We start from the raw sequence: 20,218 nt of genomic DNA, 5'->3' as shown, positions 1-20,218 counted from the left end.
CTGCAGCTCTTCTGCACGCGATGCACAGACCATAATAGGCGGCGCCGCGATCGCGGAAGCTGCGCGGTCGGACCGCCGTCCGACTCGACGCTCGTTTATCCCGGATAATCCACCGCGAGGCTGTTTTAATTGTCCCGAAATGGGTCAGGCGGGGTTTTTGGTGGCGGCGTCGTAATCCTCCGGCGAGCTCCTCGGAGGCCCCACCTGGCGGATCCGTCACTCAGGGAGACCCGGAGCCCGACAGGCGGAGGTCCCACAGACCAACCTTCCTGTGTCTGCGTGGGTTCCTCGGGGTTCTCCAGGGTTCCTCCCACAGTCCAAACACAAGCAGAACGTTCACTGCAGACCATGAATTGGAGAAATGTGTGAATGACAGGGTGAATCATTGTTTGTCTCCAAAATATGTGTGAATGAGACGATGCATGGTTGCATGTCTGCATGAGGTGTGACTCAGAGGATAAATGGTTATATTTTGTGGGAATGAGAGGGTGAATTATTGTTTATCTCCATATTATGTATGAATGAGAGGGTGAATAGCTGTTTTTATGCGTGAATAAGAAGGTGCATGGTTGCATGTCTCTATGAGGTGTGAATAAGGGGGTGAATGATTGTTTATCTCTATAATATGTGTAGATGAGAGGGTGAATAATTGTTTTATGTGTAGATGAGTGGGTGAATAGCTGTTTTTATGTGTGAATGAGAAGGTGCATGGTTGCATGTCTCTATGAGGTATGAATAAGAGGTTGAATGATTGTTTATCTCCATAATATGTGTAGATGAGAGGGTGAATAATTGTTTTTATGTGTAGATGAGCGGGTGAAAAGTTGTTTTTTTATGTGTGAATGAGACAGTACTTGTCTCTATGAGGTGAAAAAATAGAGTTTGAATGATTGTTTATCTCCATATTATGTGTGAATGAGAGGATGAATAGTTGTTTTTATGTGTAAGAGAGCGGCTTAATGGTTGTTCGTCTCTAAAATATGTGTATTTTGGAGATTCACACATATTGTGCATGTCTCTATTGATGTGTGAATGAGAGGGTGAATGATTGTTTATATCCATTTAATGTGTAGATGAGCAGGTGAATACTTGTTTTTTATGTGTGAATGAGACAATACTTGTCTCTATGAGGTGAAAAAATAGAGTTTGAATGATTGTTTATCTCCATATTATATGAAGATGAGAGGGTGAATGGTAATTTTTTTGTTAATGACAGGGTGAATGATTGTTTATCTCCATTTTATTTGTGAAAGAGCGGGTGAATAACTGTTTTTGTGTGAATGAGAGGGTGAATAGTTGTTTTAATATGTGAAAGAGTGGTTAAATGGTTGTTCGTCTCCAAAATATGTGTAATTTGGAGATATTCACACATATTGTGCATGTCTCTATGAGCTGTGAATGAGAGGGTGAATGATTGTTTATCTCCATTTTATGTGTAGATGAGAGGCTGCATGTTTCTGTTAGAGATGTGAACAACAGGGTGAATGGTAGTTTTAACATATGAATGACAGAGTGAATAGTTGTTTTTACATGTGAATGACAGGCTGAATGGTCACATGTGTCTCCATGTGGCCCCGTGATCGATCCAGGTGGAACTCCGCCTGAATGAATGAATATAAACGGTTACCATGTGACAGGATAGCAGCCTTGTAAGGTTCGCCTTTGCGCCTCAAAACGTATTTTTACCTTCATCGAGCCGGTGACCTCCATTATACATTTTTCCGCCGGTCAAGTAGTTTTTGCTCTCAAATATTTGGGAGCTCGTACTCGTAGCGGAAAGTAAAACATTCGTCGAGGCCGGCATGAATTTAAAATGAGGCGGATTTATTGAGCGGCGGGTTCGTCTTTGCGTCTGTCGGCGCGGACGACCTCGACCCGACCCGGGAATCGATCGCAGCGTTGACGTGCGGACCACACGCATCCTTCCCGCGGCGTCCAGGGGTTTGATGTCGCGCGTATGAAAGCTTTGTCAGATAGAAAGTTTGGAAGTTTGATCCGGGAACTCCGGCTCTTGACTGCTTTTTCCTCATCGCTAATGTGCTAAAATGACATGCGAAGCACAAAAAAACGTGAGCCGACAGGCGGAGATTAAAAAGTCCCCGAAACTGTCGACGCATTTTTGGTTCATTTTGCAATTCCAAAAGGCGCTTTTTAAATACACTGAATGCGATTCACTGCACGATCTGACATAAAGTGACATGTTTGCCATTCAAAATGACACTACATGAGCTAATTGGCAATTTTTTTTTCTAAGCAAAAATGAAAAAAAAAAAAAAGTTATTCCAAAAATGAGTTGAATTTATTTGCTGAAAAAAAGTAATAATAAAAAAAATAAAAAAAATTCAACAACATGAGAATGTGTTTATGCAAATATATTCTGTGCATGTAAACAATTTTACTCAACAATTTTACTCAAACAAAAATTATTCAAAAATACTCTAAAATTACAACTCTACAATTTGAGGAGTTTTAATTTTATGGCAAAGCGAGCTAAAGATGAGAGCGCTTTCCAGGGAGCCCGAGAGGGTGGAATCGGTCAGACAAAAATCCAGTAATGGAATAAAATATCCCTTTAGTCAAGCCAAAATGGAGACATTTCAATTCACACAGCAGAAAGTAGAGAGAGCAGCAGAGGTGGTTAATAATGTACAAGCAGTAAGATATATAAATATCAGAAAATATGTAAAGACAGATGATAAAAATAAGCATAAAATAGTAAAAAGAATTTGCACAATTTATTAACATACACCAATACATTACAGTAGGTGTAAGCATTCTTCGCCGCTAGCTAGCTAGCTAGCGGCAAAGAATGTTTGGCTGAAGTTTGGGTGAATGCATGCATGGGCGAGTGAATGAATGAAAAGAATAAAAAACTATGAAAGAGTTTTGTGCCAGTTGGTGCAAAAGTTTGATTTTGAATGTCCGGACTATTGAGCCCACCTGAATATAAGCCGCACCGGCTAGAAACAAACAAATAAATATATGTGTACATATTTAGGCTGCACTTGTGTGCACGTTGTTATGCGAGATATTTACACAAAAACATTTTTTTAAACTTTTCATTAAAAAAAAACCGGTGACATCCACAAATACGTACCGGAAATGCTTTTTTTCCGAACAGTGCCTCTAACACGGCTGATGAAGAAGTGAATGTCAGCCCCCCAAAAATCCATAAATTTGCTGCATCGTTATTTAAGCCGAAAAACGTGGGGGGGAAAAGTAGCCACTTATAGTCCGGAAATGTTGGTAATTTTTGCTTCATTATTCAGGATGTCTGAGGTGTGACCTGTTATTTTGACAAAACCAGCAGGTTTGCATATTTGTGTTTTTAGCAATTGTAAAAAAAAATAGATAAATAAAAGGTGCTCCAGCATTCAGGTTCCTGCAGCCCTTCCTTCTTTTCTTAATGTCAATCCCGGCTTTGCCGTGCGTCCAGCGGCGCCGCCCTAATGAGCGAGTCTGTCGGAGGTGACATTTGCATCACGCCGCGCGGAGGAGCGCGGATGAACGTGGATGAGCGCGGGATTCCCGGCGGGATGAAAAGCTCATCCGCCAACTCGGCCTCTAACGGGTCTCCCCGCGGCGCCACTTCAAATACCCGATCTTTCCGTCGCACGCGGCGATTCGTCTGCGGCGGGGAAAAAATAGCCGCTTCGGGACTTATCTTACCTCGACGTGACTGAAAAACCTGCTATTTTAGGGTTTTCTGTGATTTACAACGGCTTGTTGTGTCACATCTGCGGATAAAAGGAAGCGTTTTAGTGTGATGTTTCTCGCTTTCTTTACAAATATCAGATTTCCGGAGGCGCCGATTCCGAACACGTGGAGTGAAGCTCGTCGTGATGTTGCAGGTGTTGGGCGTCGGCCTCCGTCCTTCGCCGGTGCGTCATCGTTTCGACCGACGGCGCGTTAATTTGCCGGCGTGTCGGACGTGATCGGGTGGAGATAAAACCGCCTTTATCCTCCATCTGCATAATGGGACGTTGCTAATTAGTTGGTAGGAGACAAAACCGTCAGATGGAGACATTTTGACGGACGGCGTCCTCCTGACCTGGAATTAATTCACGGAACAAAAGCGTAAACAGGCGTCATGGCGGCGCGGTGGTTAGCGCTTCTGCAGGAGCTTCACTGGAAACACCAAATGATAGGGTGACGGTTGTTAGCATCGATATGCTGCCATGTGACGGACAAGCAAGCGCCTCAGCTGGGATAGCTTCAGCTCCAAATAATGAATGAATAAATAGGAAAAAATAGAAAAAAAGAATATGTACAATGTATATGCACAATTTCCTTTGGGATAAGTAAAGTTGTTCTTATTCTTATTCTCATTCTTATTCGTATAAACAGTAGTTAATATAGCTAGCTAGCTAGCTAGCAGCGAACAACGCTTACAGCTGCTTCTTGTGTTTTGGTGAGTGAATGAACAAAAACTATTAAAAATATATGGAGGAGCTGTGTGCCAGCTGGTTTGATTTTTTTATAACGCTACATGTAATGTAATTTTAAGACTATTGAGCGCACCTGAAGGCTAAAACCAAATATATGTGTTCATAAATAGGTCGCAGGTGTCCACGTTGTAACATGAGATATTTACACAGCAGCATTTTTTTTAACTATTAATTAACATATTGGTAACGTCCACAAATATTTACTGGATTTTTTTTTTTTTTTTCCCAACAGTGCCTGTAACACGGCCGATGAAAAAGATGAATAATAATAAATAACATAAGGAGAAGTCAATTTTCTATCCCTTCTTTGTCCTACTCCGGCCGATCGCTATCTCGGTCTTCTTCTTGCGCACTAAAACCGTTACCGCCGTCGTCTTCGGCGTCGGAATTGAGACGCCGAGTTTTCAAAGCGCTTTAAAGCGGCTCGTCGTCGGGAAATAACAGTAACTGAAAGATCGGAGAGCTGTAAATGGGATGAAACACGACACGTATCATATTGACCGCAACCACGTGACGGTGAGAAACGATAAGAAGCTTGTCGAAATCTTCTTGTCGTGGCAACCGGACTTGATTTTCTTCTCTTCCTCAGTTCTGAACCGACCTGGATATCGATATCGTAACTTCGTCCTTCCAAATAGGAGTCACCTCCGCTTGCATTTTAAGCCTGTCCTATTTAAAGTTTTGATCGGCGTCGCCGGCATCTCTCTCCGCGGTATTAAAGATCCCGCGCCGCCGAGTTGATGCATTTGAGAATCGAAAATAAGATCGAGTCGTCATTAATTAAGTTAATTGCATCTGTGTTCAAAGGTTTATTACAATAGTAAATCATTCCAGCGGACGTTGGACGTCGTGATGGAATTAATGAGGTAAAAAGAAAGGATAAAAAAAAACAAAAAAACAACAAGCTCGGTTTATCAGAGTTTATAACGATCCCACGTCGACGGACGGCAAACTATTATCTTAAAGGATTAATTGAGGAGCGTCCGTGCACGCATGCATGCACGGTCAGGCGTATGTGAACGGCTTCAGGCTTTCTGGTTGTGTTAAATAAATAAAAAAAAAAAAGATGATAGATAATAACAACCTCGCATAACTCGATTGTGGGCTAATTATTGACCAGCGAACTGCCGGAAACCTCTGGAACCTGCAGCCGTCAGCGGGTCCAGGGTGAGAAAACGTCGGTCTCGGCATCCGTCCTCCCATTATCATCATTATTTCAGCGTATTTCTTTTCTCCATCCCTGTTCCATTATTATTTTTCTTTTTCTTACCCAGCAGTTGACAAACATTGACCATATTCAAGAAATGGTTGCTTGTCTCTATATGAGGAGTGAAGGTCAAGGAAGCAAGATTTTTAATTGTCATTGTGTTGTCACAGTGAAATTTTGCAATGAGAGCTTCCGGCTCAGAACATGTACAGGTTTAATTTTATTTTTTTTATAAAAATCCCCAAAAATAGACAAATTATTTACATAGTGGACATTTATATACATGGTGCAGCTGGCATGAAGGGTGATATTAGTATGACTGAGTGTAGTCTGGAGTGGCAGAGAAGTATGTTAGTCTGGTGCAGGACATGTATGCTTGCTGTGAGATAGTGGTGAGGTGTGCTGTAGGGGCAGCAGAGAAGTTCAAGCTGGAGGTGGGACTTAATCAGGGATCAGCTCTGAGCCCGTTCTGGTTTGCAGTGGTGATGGACAAGCTGACGGATGAGGTTCGACAGGAATCCCCATGGACCATGAAGCTTGCAGATGACATTGTAATCTGTAGTTGGGAGCAGGGAACAAGTGGAAGAAAGTTTTGAGAGGTGGAGGTATGCTCAGGAAAGGAGAAGAATGAAGGTTTGTTGCAGCAAAACAGAATATATGTTTATGCATGAGAGGAAAGGTGAGGCTACAGGGAGTGGAGATCAAGAAGGTGGAGGATTTCAGGTACTTTGGGTCAACAGAAGGGGGAGTGAATATATTGGTAGACAGATGCTGGAATTGGAGGTGTAGAGGAAGACCAAATAGAAGATTGATGGACATCATGAGAGAAGATATGAAGGTAGTTAGAGTGAGAGAGGAGGATAGAGAGAATAGGGGTTTCCTGAAAGGAAAAGCTGTTAGAAAAAGAAGACGACTATGGTTGTTTGTCTGTATGACGTATTAATGACAATATGAATGGTTGTATAACTACATGTGTAGATAAATGAATGAATGTCTGTGTGTTTATATGATATGCAAATGAAAGAGTGAATACTTTTTTTACTACTTGTTTATATGATGTGTGGATGAACGAGTGAACGGTTATATTTCACTATATGACACAAGAATGAGTGGGTGAATGTCTGCATTAAAGCAGCCCTGTGATTGGTCCAGATTGAACCCTGTTTTTTATTCAATAACAACTGCGTTAGATGACTCCGATGACAAACAAGCAAAAAAACAAGGATGTTTTTGACAGTAGAATTTTTATCATTATATGTCAGTCATCCAAAAAGACAACGCTCTCTACTTCCTGTTCTTGGGCGTAAAAGATAAAAAGAAAACTGAGATCATTTTCATCTTTCCAAGAAGCGGGACGCAAGCGGCGAATCATTAGCTGGATGTCATTCTGCTTCGGCGCGCAATGTGTGATAGACCGCCGAAAAACGTGGAGTAAGAATAGCCGTTAGATAAACACGTTTGTTGGTTTAATGCTCCGGTTCAGTGCTCGAGCAAATGTAATTATTTGTTTTACAAACAACCACGTGACGGAAATCCGTGCCTTCGACACGTTCTGCTCTGCATTTTGACCGGGAAGGGATTTGTTACAATTCCAAGAGTCTGAGTACTATATATATATATATATATATATATATATATATATATTATACTGCTTAAACAAATAAACACTAAAATAACACATCCTAGATCTGAACGAATGAAATACTCTCTTATTATTATATATCATTATTATTATTATTCTCAAAATACTTTACATAGTTGAATGTGACAACAAAATCACACAAAAATTATTCAATTTTTCACACAAGCGTGATTGACTTGAAATTACATTGTGCTACTTAAGTGTTTCCTTTATTTATTTCTATTTCAAAATTTATTTATTTATTTTTATTTATTTATTTTTTCACCATTTAAATTCCAATTATATAATATTATTTGTGTATACATTGTGTTGTTTAAGTGTTCCTTTTATTTTTTTTTTTCAAAATTTATTTATTTATTTTCATTTCTTCATCTTTTTTCGCCAGTTAAATTCCAATTATATAATATTATTTGTCATTTTCTCATTCATACGTCATACAAACACGCACCTACTCAGTCCATCATTTCACGTCATAAAGACTTACGGCCATTCACTCTCGGTTTTACATCATTCAGACTCAATTCACGCTGTCATTTCACACGTCGTATTGACGTAAATCCATTTAGCCTCCTTTTTTGTATTTTTTTATACAGATATTTAGAGCACACACCTCTCATTCACATGTTATTTAGACATAAAACATTCACCCTCTCATTCATTCACTATATAGACATACATTCATTCACTCCATCTTTTGGTAATACCAACTTACAACCATTCACCCGCTCATTCACGCCTCATAAAGGGACATGTACATATTCACCCTGTCATTTCTCATATATGGATGTTCAACCATTCACACCTCATATAGACACATGCATCCATTCACTCTCTCATTTCACACCTCACGTATTGAAATACAATCTACAAATTCACCCTTTCATGCGCATGTCATATAGAGACATACGTCTATTCACGCTGTCATTTTCCACATCGCCTCGAGGCATACGAGCATTCACCCTCTCATTCATTTTTTATTTAGACTCTTAAAACATTCACCCTCTCATTCATTTGTTATTTAGACACTTAAAACATTCACCCTCTCATTCATTTGTTATTTAGACTCTTGAAATATTCGCCCTCTAATTTACATGTTTTTAGACACTTAAAACATTTACCCTCTTATAAAGTGTTTTAAGGTCTAGACCTTTTAGACACCTAAAACATTCACCCTCTCATTTATACGTTTTTTAGACACTTAAAACATTCACCCACTCATTTCTACACTATTTAGACATGCATCTTTTCCATCCTTCATTTTGTGTCTTATTGTCATGCAATCATTCACCCTCTCATTTATAAGTTATTTAAACACCTAAAACATTCACTCTCATTTATTTGTTATTTAGACACTAAAAACATTCACCCACTCATTTATAAGTTATTTAGACATGCACCTTTTCACCTTTTCACTCCATCATTTTGTGTCTTATTATCATGCAATCATTCACCCTCTCATTCACATATATTATGCTTAAACATTTACTGAAAACATTCACCCTCTCATTTATACGTTACTTAGATATGCACCTTTTCACTCCTTCATTTTGTGTCTTATTATCATGCAATCATTCACGTTCTCATTCATGCATTATTTAGACACTTAAAACATTCAGCCTCTCATTCATATACAATTTAGACAATTAAAACATTCACCCTCTCATTTATACATTATTTAGACACTTAAACATTTACCTTCTCATTCTTTCATTATTTAAACACTGAAAACATTCAGCCTCTCATTTATACGTTATTTAGATATGCACCTTTTCACTCCTTCATTTTGTGTCTTATTATCATGCCATCATTCACCCTCTCATTCACATGTTATTTAGACACTTAAAACATTCATCCTCTTATTCATACATTATTTAGACACATTCATCCTCTTATTCATGTTATTTAGACACCCTTAAAACATCACCCTCTCATCCATGCGTCCTGCAGACGCCTGCATGGATTCACTCACACGCCATGAATTAATTCCGTGTTTCTTCGTTCACTCCGTCGCCGCCAAAGCGTCGGCGTCCGTCGGGGGTTGTTGTAATATCGTATCCGACCGCGATAACGGTTTAATGGTCATATGAGCGATATAATAACCCGCCTTTTGTTCCGTCCTTACACATGAAGACTGCGCCGCTTTGTAAAGTTTAAAAAAAAAAAAAACGTTTTTTTTCTCGTCTCTTCTGAGTCCTTTTCTTCTCGCTTTTATGTGTCGGCGGCGCCACATTTCAGCCTCCATTAATTAAACATCCTCTCCGATGGCGGATAAAGCGGCGAGCGGAGAAATTAGAAAAAAAAAAAAAAAAAGATCTTTGGTTTCGCTTTCAAAGGTTTGTCCCCGTTGTGTAATTTTGTTTTCCTCCACAGACATCATTACAAGAGTAAACATGTTTTTTTTTGTTTTTTTTGGGGGGGGGCTTTTTTGGCTTTTTTTTTGTGTTCTGTTTGTCTGGCAGGATCAGCGCGGCGGTAATGAGGCTCAGGAGATCCGGATCTGAATCCAGACGGTCAAAAGGTGAATTTGGGGGTTTCGTTTTTTGGGAATGGGTCAAAGGGGCGGTTGGCTAACGGCGCTAGCGGCACCTAGCATGGAAGCTACAATGTGATGAAAATGCTCTATAAATGGTGTGTGTGTGTGTGTTGTCGTTATCATTACGCCCCCCCCGACTCATCTTGCTTACGGCGCATCTGGCGACCCCGTGGCTAAAACGATTTAGGGGGAAAAAGAAACGACAACAACACAAAAAAAAAAAACACCCGCGCAGACGAGCCGTTTCTCTTTCGGTTCTCCGCCAAACATCTCAAATTATATTTTATTCAAATGTGCAAATTACGAGGCGGCAGAAGCCGAAACAAAAGCGGCGAGCGGAATTTGATATATTACGGTTTCGGTTTCCGCTCTCTCGGCGAACGCGCGCGAAATAAACAACGTTGGAAAAAAAAAAAAAAAAGTCCTTACAGGCACATAAAGGGGATAATTACTTTCACAGTTAATTAAATTCACTGTATCTTATATGATACTCAGATTGTTTGAGTCTCTGTTCTTTTAGCAAAGTCAATCAAAAGAACAACAAACACCGCCGAGTCTGTTTCTTTTAAGAGATTACACTCCGTGTGTGTGTGTGTGTGTGTGTGTGTTAGCAGCGCTGAATCTAATGATGCACAACTTTGATGATAAATTGCTCGCGCCCTGATTAGTCAAACACTCGCAGTCAAACACACTTTGACACTTCATCTGGCCGCCGTTCACGAGGAAGAGGTGCACGCCATGGCGGCGGCGGCGGCGGCGGCGTGCACGCTAAGCGCTGGAATGAACGACATTAAGGTTTCATGTTAGCGGTTTGAAGCCGCGGTCCGTTTGGCTTCCATCGCGAGGAGGAGACGTCCAATAAGGCTCTTGTTTTGCGGCGACGATGCAAAGAATTCGGGGTTTAACGAAATAACGTTTCGAACGCTGTTTGAATTTCTCGCAGGTCATCGACGGCACAATGGCGGTTTTATTGTCTTAGCGTCTGGGTTGGCCGTCAAAGTTTATTTCGAGCGGCGAGGACTTTCTTCGTTGAACCTCCTACTTGTTTTTTGGACGCCTGCAGAGTGTTATACGTAATAATTGATTATTAAATATCGCATGTAAACTCGTATTTACCCTCTTTTCTCCTTTTTAAACTCCTGATAAACCTTGTGAGTTCTTCGCTTCTTTCTTCTTTTTTAATGTTTTGAATATCTGGGCGGTTGTTTGCAGAGAGGGCGAAGTAAACACCGGGAAATGACGAAATTACAGGACTGTCTCAGAAAATTAGAATATTGTGATAAAGTTCTTTATCTTCTGTAATGCAATTACAAAAATTTCATACATTCTGGATACATTACAAATTAAATGAAATATTGCAAACCTTTTATTATATAATATTGCTGATTATGGCTTACATCTTAAGAAAACTCAAAAATCCTATCTCAAGATATTAGAATATCATGAAAAAGTTTTTTTTTTTTTGTTGTTAATGGCATTACAGAAGATAAACTTTATCACAATATTCAAATTTTCTGAGACAGTATTGTAACTATCTGTGACAAAGGAAGTTTTTTTTTTTTTTTTTTTTTTTTTTATCAAACATCCACTAGGTCTGGAGGTGCTTTCAGCTGAAGATAAAATAAAATAAAATTGATTTGAAACGAATTGAAATGAATCATCTGCAAACTGCCGAGCCGATCCTGGGCCACGTCCATGTTCCGCCGTCGATCACATCAACCCTGCGAAATGGATCCACCCTTAGGTTGGGATCTCCCGCCTTATAGCACCAAGAGTAGCTCCATTTGCTGAAAGTACTCGCAAAGAGAAGCCATTGTTTCGTTTAAAAGAGCCTCTACGCTTCCAATTTTGGTTTTCACGGTTTCACAAGTTTGTCCCTGAAGGGTCTCGGCGGTCCGGCTCCTGCTCAGTCGATCGCAGATCTTTTAGTGGCAACCGGACGATACTTCCGGAAGAGGCCACTTCGCTTCTAACAGGCTGCAGGGAGTTTCCGGTCCGAGTTGAGAGGGTTCGTCGTGTCGCCCGGCTAGTTTGGCAGAGCGGTTTCTGCGTCTTTTTGGGAAAAAGTGTTCGAAATGGGTGGACTCTCGGGAAAGACCGCTTCCCGCCGCCAGGCGGCAGAAGATCACACATCACTTGTGCAGGATGACTCATGCTCAGCAGTTTGCAGATGTCCGTCCTCGTCTATTTAGGTTTTAATCCGTCCCACGCGTTTCTAATTAATTATCTCCGGCGATCGTCCGTCCAATCCCCTCGCAAGAACGTCGTACCTTCCACGCAAACCAAATGAGCCCGCCTGAAGGACTGACAGAGCGCGAGTGATTCATCTCTCTGAAGGATCAAGGAGATATTTGCAAGCTGCAGGAGAAAGGAGGAGGCGTATATATAAAATATTCTTATTAAATACTTTGTTTTTTACATAGTTGAATGGGCTGACAACCAAATCACACAAAAATTATCAATGGAAATCAAATGTATGAACCCATGGAGGTCCGGATTTGGAGTCACGCTCAAAATAAAAGTGTATAAACACACTCTAGGCAGATCCAACATTCATGTAATGTCCTTAAAACAAGTCAATATGAATCGGTGTTGCTTCCCAAGTGGACAGTTTGATGTGTGATTGACTTGGAGTTACATTGTGTTGTTTAAGCTTTCCCTTTATTTTTTACAGCGTATTTTCCGCAATTTAAGAGGCACCTAAAAGCCTTTAATTTTCTCAAAACCGACACTGCGCCTTATAATCCAGTGCGCCTTATATATGGATCGCTATCGAGCTGCAAGAGGTGTTGCAACTACGGGAAGCAGCCGTCGACTCCATTTTCTCCCGTAGAAGAAGAAGCGCGCTATGCATGCTGGGATATAGCATGCATTTTCATTTCCATTTGTGTGTAGGTGTGTGTGTGTGTGTGTGTGTGTGTGCGTCGCCGAAGTAGCAGCGGTAAAAACAGTATAGGGGAATTACAGTCCCACTCCACTTGTGTGTGTACAAAGACCCCAAAATGGTACCTTACAAGAGACACGCTTACGATGCAGAGTTTAAACTCCAGGCGATCAGTGGGATCTCGGGAGTAGAGCAGCGGCGAGAGAATTCAACATTAACGAATCAATGCTGCGAAAGTGGAGGAAGCAACAAGATGACCTGCGCCAAGTAAAGAAGAGCAAACAGAGTGTCCGCAGAAACATAGCGAGAAGGCTACAGTTGGAGGACAAACTTGTACAGTTGAACAAAGAGCAGGAAGTAGAAGGGTCTCTACGGTCACTATTCCAATGAAGGCGTCAGCGCTAGCTAGCGACATGAACATCAATGAATTTAGAGGCGGTCCTTCTCGGTGCTTTCGTTTTATGAAACGCTTTAAACTGTGACAAAAGGAGTTGGAAATACATTGTTTGAACGAAGGCGGCGGTAGGAGCGGCCGGTACAAACGGTACCGTAGTGTGAATGCACTAACTTGTTTTGGGAGTGAACTGAGTTGTCAGAACGTTGGTTTATATTCTATTTATAAAGTTTGACTGACTTATCTGACTGTTTTGTTGACATTCCCTTTAGTGGATGCATAACGCAACCCCAGCCACTACTGTAGCTTCTATTCTATGGGCCTTATAATGCGCTGCGCCTTATATATGACACTTGTTTTAAATAGGCCATTCGTTGAAGGTGCGCCTTATAATCCAATGCGCCTTATAGTGTGGAAAATACGGTATATGTATTTGAAGCGGATATAAAACAATCATTTACGTTTTAACATTTCTTGATGAAATAGGCCTCCTCTGTCTAATCCACTCCATGGGGATCTTCTCGTCGTCGGTCCTCTATGCTGAAGGTCCTCCTCGATTCGGTTCGATGCCCGATGGCTTGCGGGCAGGCAATGCGAGGCGAGAACGCCGCCCATCCACTCCGTCTTCGTCACCGCGATCTTTATCATCGCCGCTACTAATGGCTGCCACTTGTCTCTTCCAACCTGATTGTGTTTGCTTAGATTTTCTTCTCGGTTCCTCCTTGTTGATCAGTAAACAGTAAGTGACTGATCGATAACGGCGTGGGAAGGATGGAGCGGTCGCCTCAGGCCGGCCTCTGGAGGCCAATGATGCGGCGGCGTGAGCGGAGCGCGCCGGCGTACCGACGCTCAACCGTCGTTTTCGCTCATTGGCCGCGACCTGATTTGCCGTTTGCGCAACTCGTACCCTAAATCCACCATGACAAGGCTCCCCGACTCCCTCGTCCGGCTACTTCCCCCTTCAACCGCGAACCCCCCTTTTAAAACGCTTCGCTGTTGATCAAACATGACGCGCACATATGTGCACCAACTCCCCCACCGCCACCGCCGCTGATGAATTATGCAGCCAGCGGGGTGTAAAATGTCGGTACGGTTTATTTATCGTCGGAAACTCCCGCTAACCAAATCAGCTCCGCATTAAGGCGGGTGCGGGTGCTGTACATCACCAAGATGGTATCCCCTCCACCGCAACCAATCAACGGGCACAGGAGGAGGTCGGAGGCCGGAAATGATTGTAATGCGTTGCTTTCAATGTCGACTCATTTGCACTTAGAGGGACAGCGTTCTCCTGACAGATTTAATGGAAACAAGGCTCTGCAGTATCCCTGCGAGGCCGAGTCGCCGCAGAGGACGCCGGCTCTACGGCTTTCGCTTGAACCTATCGGGTTTCTCAAATGCAGAGGAGTAAGTTTGGCGTTTTATTTGTTTTTCGACGCTAATTTTTTTTTGCGGCCTGAACCTCAAAAATAACCCAAAAATATTCATAAAAATCCATAAATTAGTTGCACCACTGCTTAAGCCAGTGTTCATGATATGTGAAAAAAGTAGTGGCTTATCATCCGAAAATTAGTGCAATAATAATGATGATAATAACACCAATGATTATTATTATGATAATAACCACAATAATAATTGTGATAATACTACTACTACTAATAATAATAATAATGATAATGAGGATAATAATAACACCATTGATAATTATTATGATAACACCAATAATTATTGTGATGATAATAATAAAAAATAAAATAATAATAATAATAATAATAATAATAATAATCATTATTATTATTATTATTATTATTATTATTATTATTATTATTATTATGATAATAACAAAAGTAATGATAATAATAATAATAACACCAATGGTAATGATTATGATAACACCAATAATTGTCGTGGTGATAATAATAAAAGTCATAATAATAATAATAATAATAAAAATAATGATGATAATAATAACAATGATAATTATTATGAAGATAACACCAATAACAATTATGATGATAATACTAAAAATAATAATAATAATAATGATAATAATAATAACACCAATGATAATCATGATAACACCAATAATAATAATAATAATAGCAATACTAATTATTATGATAATGACAGGATATTATGGTATTTTTCCCGCCATGCAGGAGTCCCGTAGAGGATAGGATCGGTGATGGACCGTCGATCGGTCCGGAGTAAAACCGTGACCCGTGTTTTCTCATCTACTCTCTCAAACTTGCCCCGCAGGAGAGTTTTTAACATCACACGAGCTACCAAAGATGGTTTCTGCACACAGACGACCCTGAAAAAGAATCATTTGCTTTTTAACTACAGCATTTGGACCGGTTACGCCCACGCTCTGATTGCACCTGCAGGAAGTTGGTAGTTAGTAAATAAATTGTCTGTTTTTATGCCGCAAGTGGAGGGTGTGCGTGGGTGTCGTCGAAGAGTACCGGATGCAACGATGCGGTCGACCCGCGACTGTTTTGACAGACAAGGCTTTTCCCACTATTAGCCTCTACTTTTATTCACACCTGTGGCTTAAACAACAATGCGGCAAATTTTGGGATTTTTTGGGGGGGTTAACAACTTCACGCCGCCAAATCATTTAGCGTCGTCACATTGGACCGATGAAATTACCGTGAAATTCCGAGGCCGTTCGATTCCGATGACTTTAACGGTTTTAGTGCGCAGGAGGAAGGTCGAGATAGCGATCGGCTGGAGTTTTTGTGTTATTTGTTTTGCATCTTTTTCATCAGCCATACTATAAATACTAATATGTATTTATGTTACAGGTATGTATTTCATTCAACGTTTGAAAAAATGTAAATATCTCATCTTGCAACATGGACACCTGCGGCTAATAGACAAGTGTGATCTGTATACATATATAGACCTATAAATAAATGTATTTAATCATTTTTAGCCGATGCAGCTTATATTCAGGTGCGCTCAACAGTCCGGAAATTACGGTAACCATGGACTACCAGATGGATTGAAGTGTTTTTATTTTTTCCTCCCTGCTCTTCTTCATCTTGGTAAAATACCCTGTTAGCCGCTAGCTATCTCCAATTGCTGCTGAAGAGCTTGGAACTCTTCGTCGGGCCGTTTTTGTCGCAAGAAAACAACTGATAGGTGAACGGGATGCTTTTTAAAAATGGTGCAGTCTCCAGGAAGTATCTAAAATAAAAAAGGGGGCGGGGCTTATGAGTTCCACCAATTGCAGAGCACCTGTGGTTTCCTATGGAAATGTCAAAATGTCAAATGTCAAAACCTGCTTTGGAGAAGAAGCTAGAACGGTTTTGCGATCACCAGAAGTTCCACCAGACCGATTAAGAAACCTGAGAAAATTCTAGAAGCTGGAAAAAGTTCCTACCGTGCAAAAGGGGCTCCTGTATTTTCATCATTGGTTTCTGGTTTACGACGTTGTTTTACTCATTTATGTCTATTTTTTCATAAATTCTCCCGTATTTTCCGACGCCTGTCTCAGATAATCACCGACGGAATCGGTCATACGCCCTGAGTCAAATTTGTAATTCCTCAAATCGATCACGTTAGAAGCTGCCAGAAATAAGAAAATAATAAATAACAATGCAGAAACCCTCCTCTCCCCGTTTGGCTGCCGTCAATCTGCGCCGCTGCTCGCGTTTTCGCAGAAATAGAGAAACAAACCGAGCCGGAGATAAGCCGGAGATAATGTAGGGAGAAAAAAAAAAAAAAAAAAAAAGGGTTTTCTATCTAATGCCGTCGCGAGTTTCGCCGTTGACGTCTGCAGCTCTCCGGCCAGCGGCTGCTCTTTTTCTCCCTCTCTTTCCGTTGCCGCCGCTCGGCTGGCAGCCCGCTGACGATAACAGATGGCGGGCATTAATAACTTCATCTCAGCGTAAAATGAATTCCTATCCGGCCTCTTCACAAAGTATTTTCATCGGAAAGGGGAAGCGGGGAGGGGAGGGTCGGGGAGGTGTTGAAGCAGAGGTCCTTCCCATCTCCTATCCATCTCTTTCACGACGTTTTTTTTTTTTTTTCGGAGTACACGCCAGAGGTTCCCCCGAATTTTCCACTTTTCTGGGTCAGGAAAACAGTGTGGATTCAGGCGTTCAGACGGTGGGAAATCTCCTGCTGCGGGAGTTCATTTGTTCATTCACTCGTGATTTGTTCATTCATTCATTCATTCATTTGTTTGCGCTTTCGCATGTGCAACCGTTTTTCCCTTCATTGGTTCATTCATCATTCATTTCTTCATTCATTAGTAGGTTTTTCATTCATTTGTTAGTTCATTTGTTCATTTGTCTGTTTATTCCTTCCCTCATTCGTTCATTCATCCATTTGTTCGTTCTTTCACGTGTGCATGTTTTTCCTTCATTCGTTCATTCATTCATTCATTTATTCTTTTATTTTTTCATTCATCCATTCATTCATTCGTACATCCAATTATTTGTTCATTTGTTTATTCATTAATTCATTCACTCATTATTTATTCATTCGTGCATTTGTTCATTCATTTGTTCATTCATTCATGTGTTTGTTCATTTGTTTGTGCATTCATTTATTCGTTCATTAAGTCTTTTGTTCATCCATTCATTTGTTCATTCACTCATTGGGTCATTTGTTCATCCGTTCATTTGTTTCGTTCATTTCTTTGTTCATTTATTCAGTCTTTCATTCATTCATTCATTCATTCACTTGTTCGCTCTTTCATGTCTGCATTTGTTTGTTCATTCATTTGTCCTTCATTCATTCGTTCATTTTTCATTCATTCATTCATTTGTTCATTAAATTCATTTGTTAGTTCATTTATTCATTCATTCATTCATTTGTTCCTTCACTCATTCATTCATTCATTTCTTCATTCATTCATGTTTTCATCCATTCATTTTTTTCATTCATTCATTTGTTCATTCATTCATGCATTTGTTCATTTGTTTGTTCATTTATTCATTTGTTCATTCCCTCTGTTTTCTATTCATTCATCTACCCATTCATTTGTTCGTCAGTTCATTCATTCATTTGTTTGTTCATTCATGTGTGCATTTGTTTGTTCATTCATTCGTTCTTTCATTCATTGATTTCTTCATTCATGCATTCATTTTTTCGTTCATTCATTCGTCCGTTCATTTCTTTGTTCATTTGTTTGTTCATCCATTCGTTCGCTCTTTGATATGTGCATTCATTTGTTCATTCATTCGTTCATTCATTCATTCATTTGTTTGTTCATTCATTCATTCATTCATTCGTTCTTTATGCAGCCCTCACCCTTCACATCACATAGCGAGACAAAACCATTCGCTTGCAAATATCAAATAGAAACATACAGTATTCACTCATTCATATGTAGAGATACAACGTTCACTCCTTTACAAATCCTACCGTACAGATCAATCCCATCACCATTTCCTTCACACATCTGGACCATATAGTGTGTGTGTGTGTGTGTGTGTCATTGACAATGACGAGGAACAAATAAGAAAGACCTCCCCTTGTTGGAAGTCAACCAGGAACCTTCTTGCCTCGAAGGTGGAAGCGCTAGCTAGTAGCTTCTACTAGAGTTGAAAAACGATTTTTCAGAACGACGACGAAACATCCGGACTTTTTATGAACCGTCAGGCTTTTAAAATACCCTTTTCTCGGTTATTTGCTCCACCCCCCCCCCCCTCGGTGGTGACAAAAATCCACACCTTCGACCTCACCTTGAGTTTCAGGAGGCATCTACCCGGGTTTGCCACGGGGACAATACCGCCGCCTCGCCACTAGAGGCTGTCCTGCCCCTGCGTGGCTCGGAGGTCTTCTCTTCTGAACGCCGCGGTCCTGGCGGGAGGAGGCTGAAGGTCGGTCATAGAAGGGCCAGATTAAATCAGTAATGCGGGGAAGGTTTGATGAAAGGGAAGAGACCGGCGAGAAGAAGAAGGGACAAGGATGGATGAGATGAAGCTCTCGCCTTGGAGGCAGATGAGGCGACTAAAGGGAAAGAGGACTTGATCAAAAACCAGAGGGAGATAATTGAACGGTGGGTTGTGTAATAAAAGATGAAGAGTGTGGTAGTAGCCCGTAATGGGAGGACGACTGAAGGATCGCAGCGGAGGCCTGGACGCTCTTAATTCCAGCTTGTACTCGCCTACGTGCTTTGCGTCGAAGAATCGGAACGGCGGCGTCCAGACGTCCGGCGTCGGGCCGCGGAACACGTTTAAAAGAACTCTCGTGCTCGTAACTCGATAATTTACGTTTGTTGGCGTTGTTATCAAGGCGTAGTCAGACTTCCCATGATAGCGTTTCTGGGAATTCATGACACTGATTTGTCAGCTGACTTCGCACCGCTTTGTCAGGCGTTTAAAGGGTTCGGTGTGTTTGAGGCTCTCCTGGTGGTCTGGACGGGAAAAGAAGGCCGAGGTAGAACCATGAGGAGAAACAAAGAGCTAAAACGTGCAGTCGGTTCAGGTGATGTTTGCAGGTGAATGAGCTGAATGGTTGCGTGTCAATGTCCGGTCCAGGGTGGACCAGGCCTCTCGTCCGATGATGACTGGGATGGGCTATAATAATATCATTATTATGAATAAATTTTAAAAATAATAAAAATAGTCATTATAAAAGTGGTAATGATAGTAAAATAGAATTAGAATAAAATATTAATCTTGCAAAATTATTAAATTTATTTTTGATAAATAACAATAATAGTAATAATAATAATAATGTATAATGAAGTAAAATAAAAATAAAAATAGTCATAATAATAATGATCATTATTAGTATTGTTACAGCAATTACTATTAATAATAATTACAATAATTATGTTATTAACAGTAATATAATCAACAATTGCTTTTGATATAATTAATAATAATAATAACATTAGTAATTATTCTTATATTATTGATTTAAAAATAACTACTTATAATAATAATAATATACTTAGAATAATTACTATACTTATACTTATAATAATTAAAATACTTAAAATAATTCTAATAGTAATAATGATAACAAGAATATTATTATAAAACAATATTGCTAGATTATGCAACATTAATATTAACAAATATTGATTTTTAAAATATAAATTAATTTTAATAATAGTAATATAATAAAACTAATATGAGTAAAAATAAT

At 40.2% G+C, this 20,218-nt stretch overlaps 1 protein-coding gene across 2 annotated transcripts in view; it reads left to right on the top strand.

Annotated features, from left to right (window-relative positions):
* LOC147231591 (A-type potassium channel modulatory protein DPP6-like) overlaps positions 1-20,218 on the top strand; it is a 344,451-nt gene that overhangs the window by 99,058 nt on the left and 225,175 nt on the right. The window lies entirely within an intron of this gene.

Source organism: Fistularia commersonii, chromosome 8, assembly GCF_037954325.1.
Source record: "Fistularia commersonii isolate RoL2024-O1a breed Wild chromosome 8, RoL_Fcom_v1.0, whole genome shotgun sequence".
Classification (NCBI taxonomy): Eukaryota; Metazoa; Chordata; class Actinopteri; order Syngnathiformes; family Fistulariidae; genus Fistularia; species Fistularia commersonii.
This window is presented reverse-complemented; position numbering and strand designations above follow the sequence as displayed.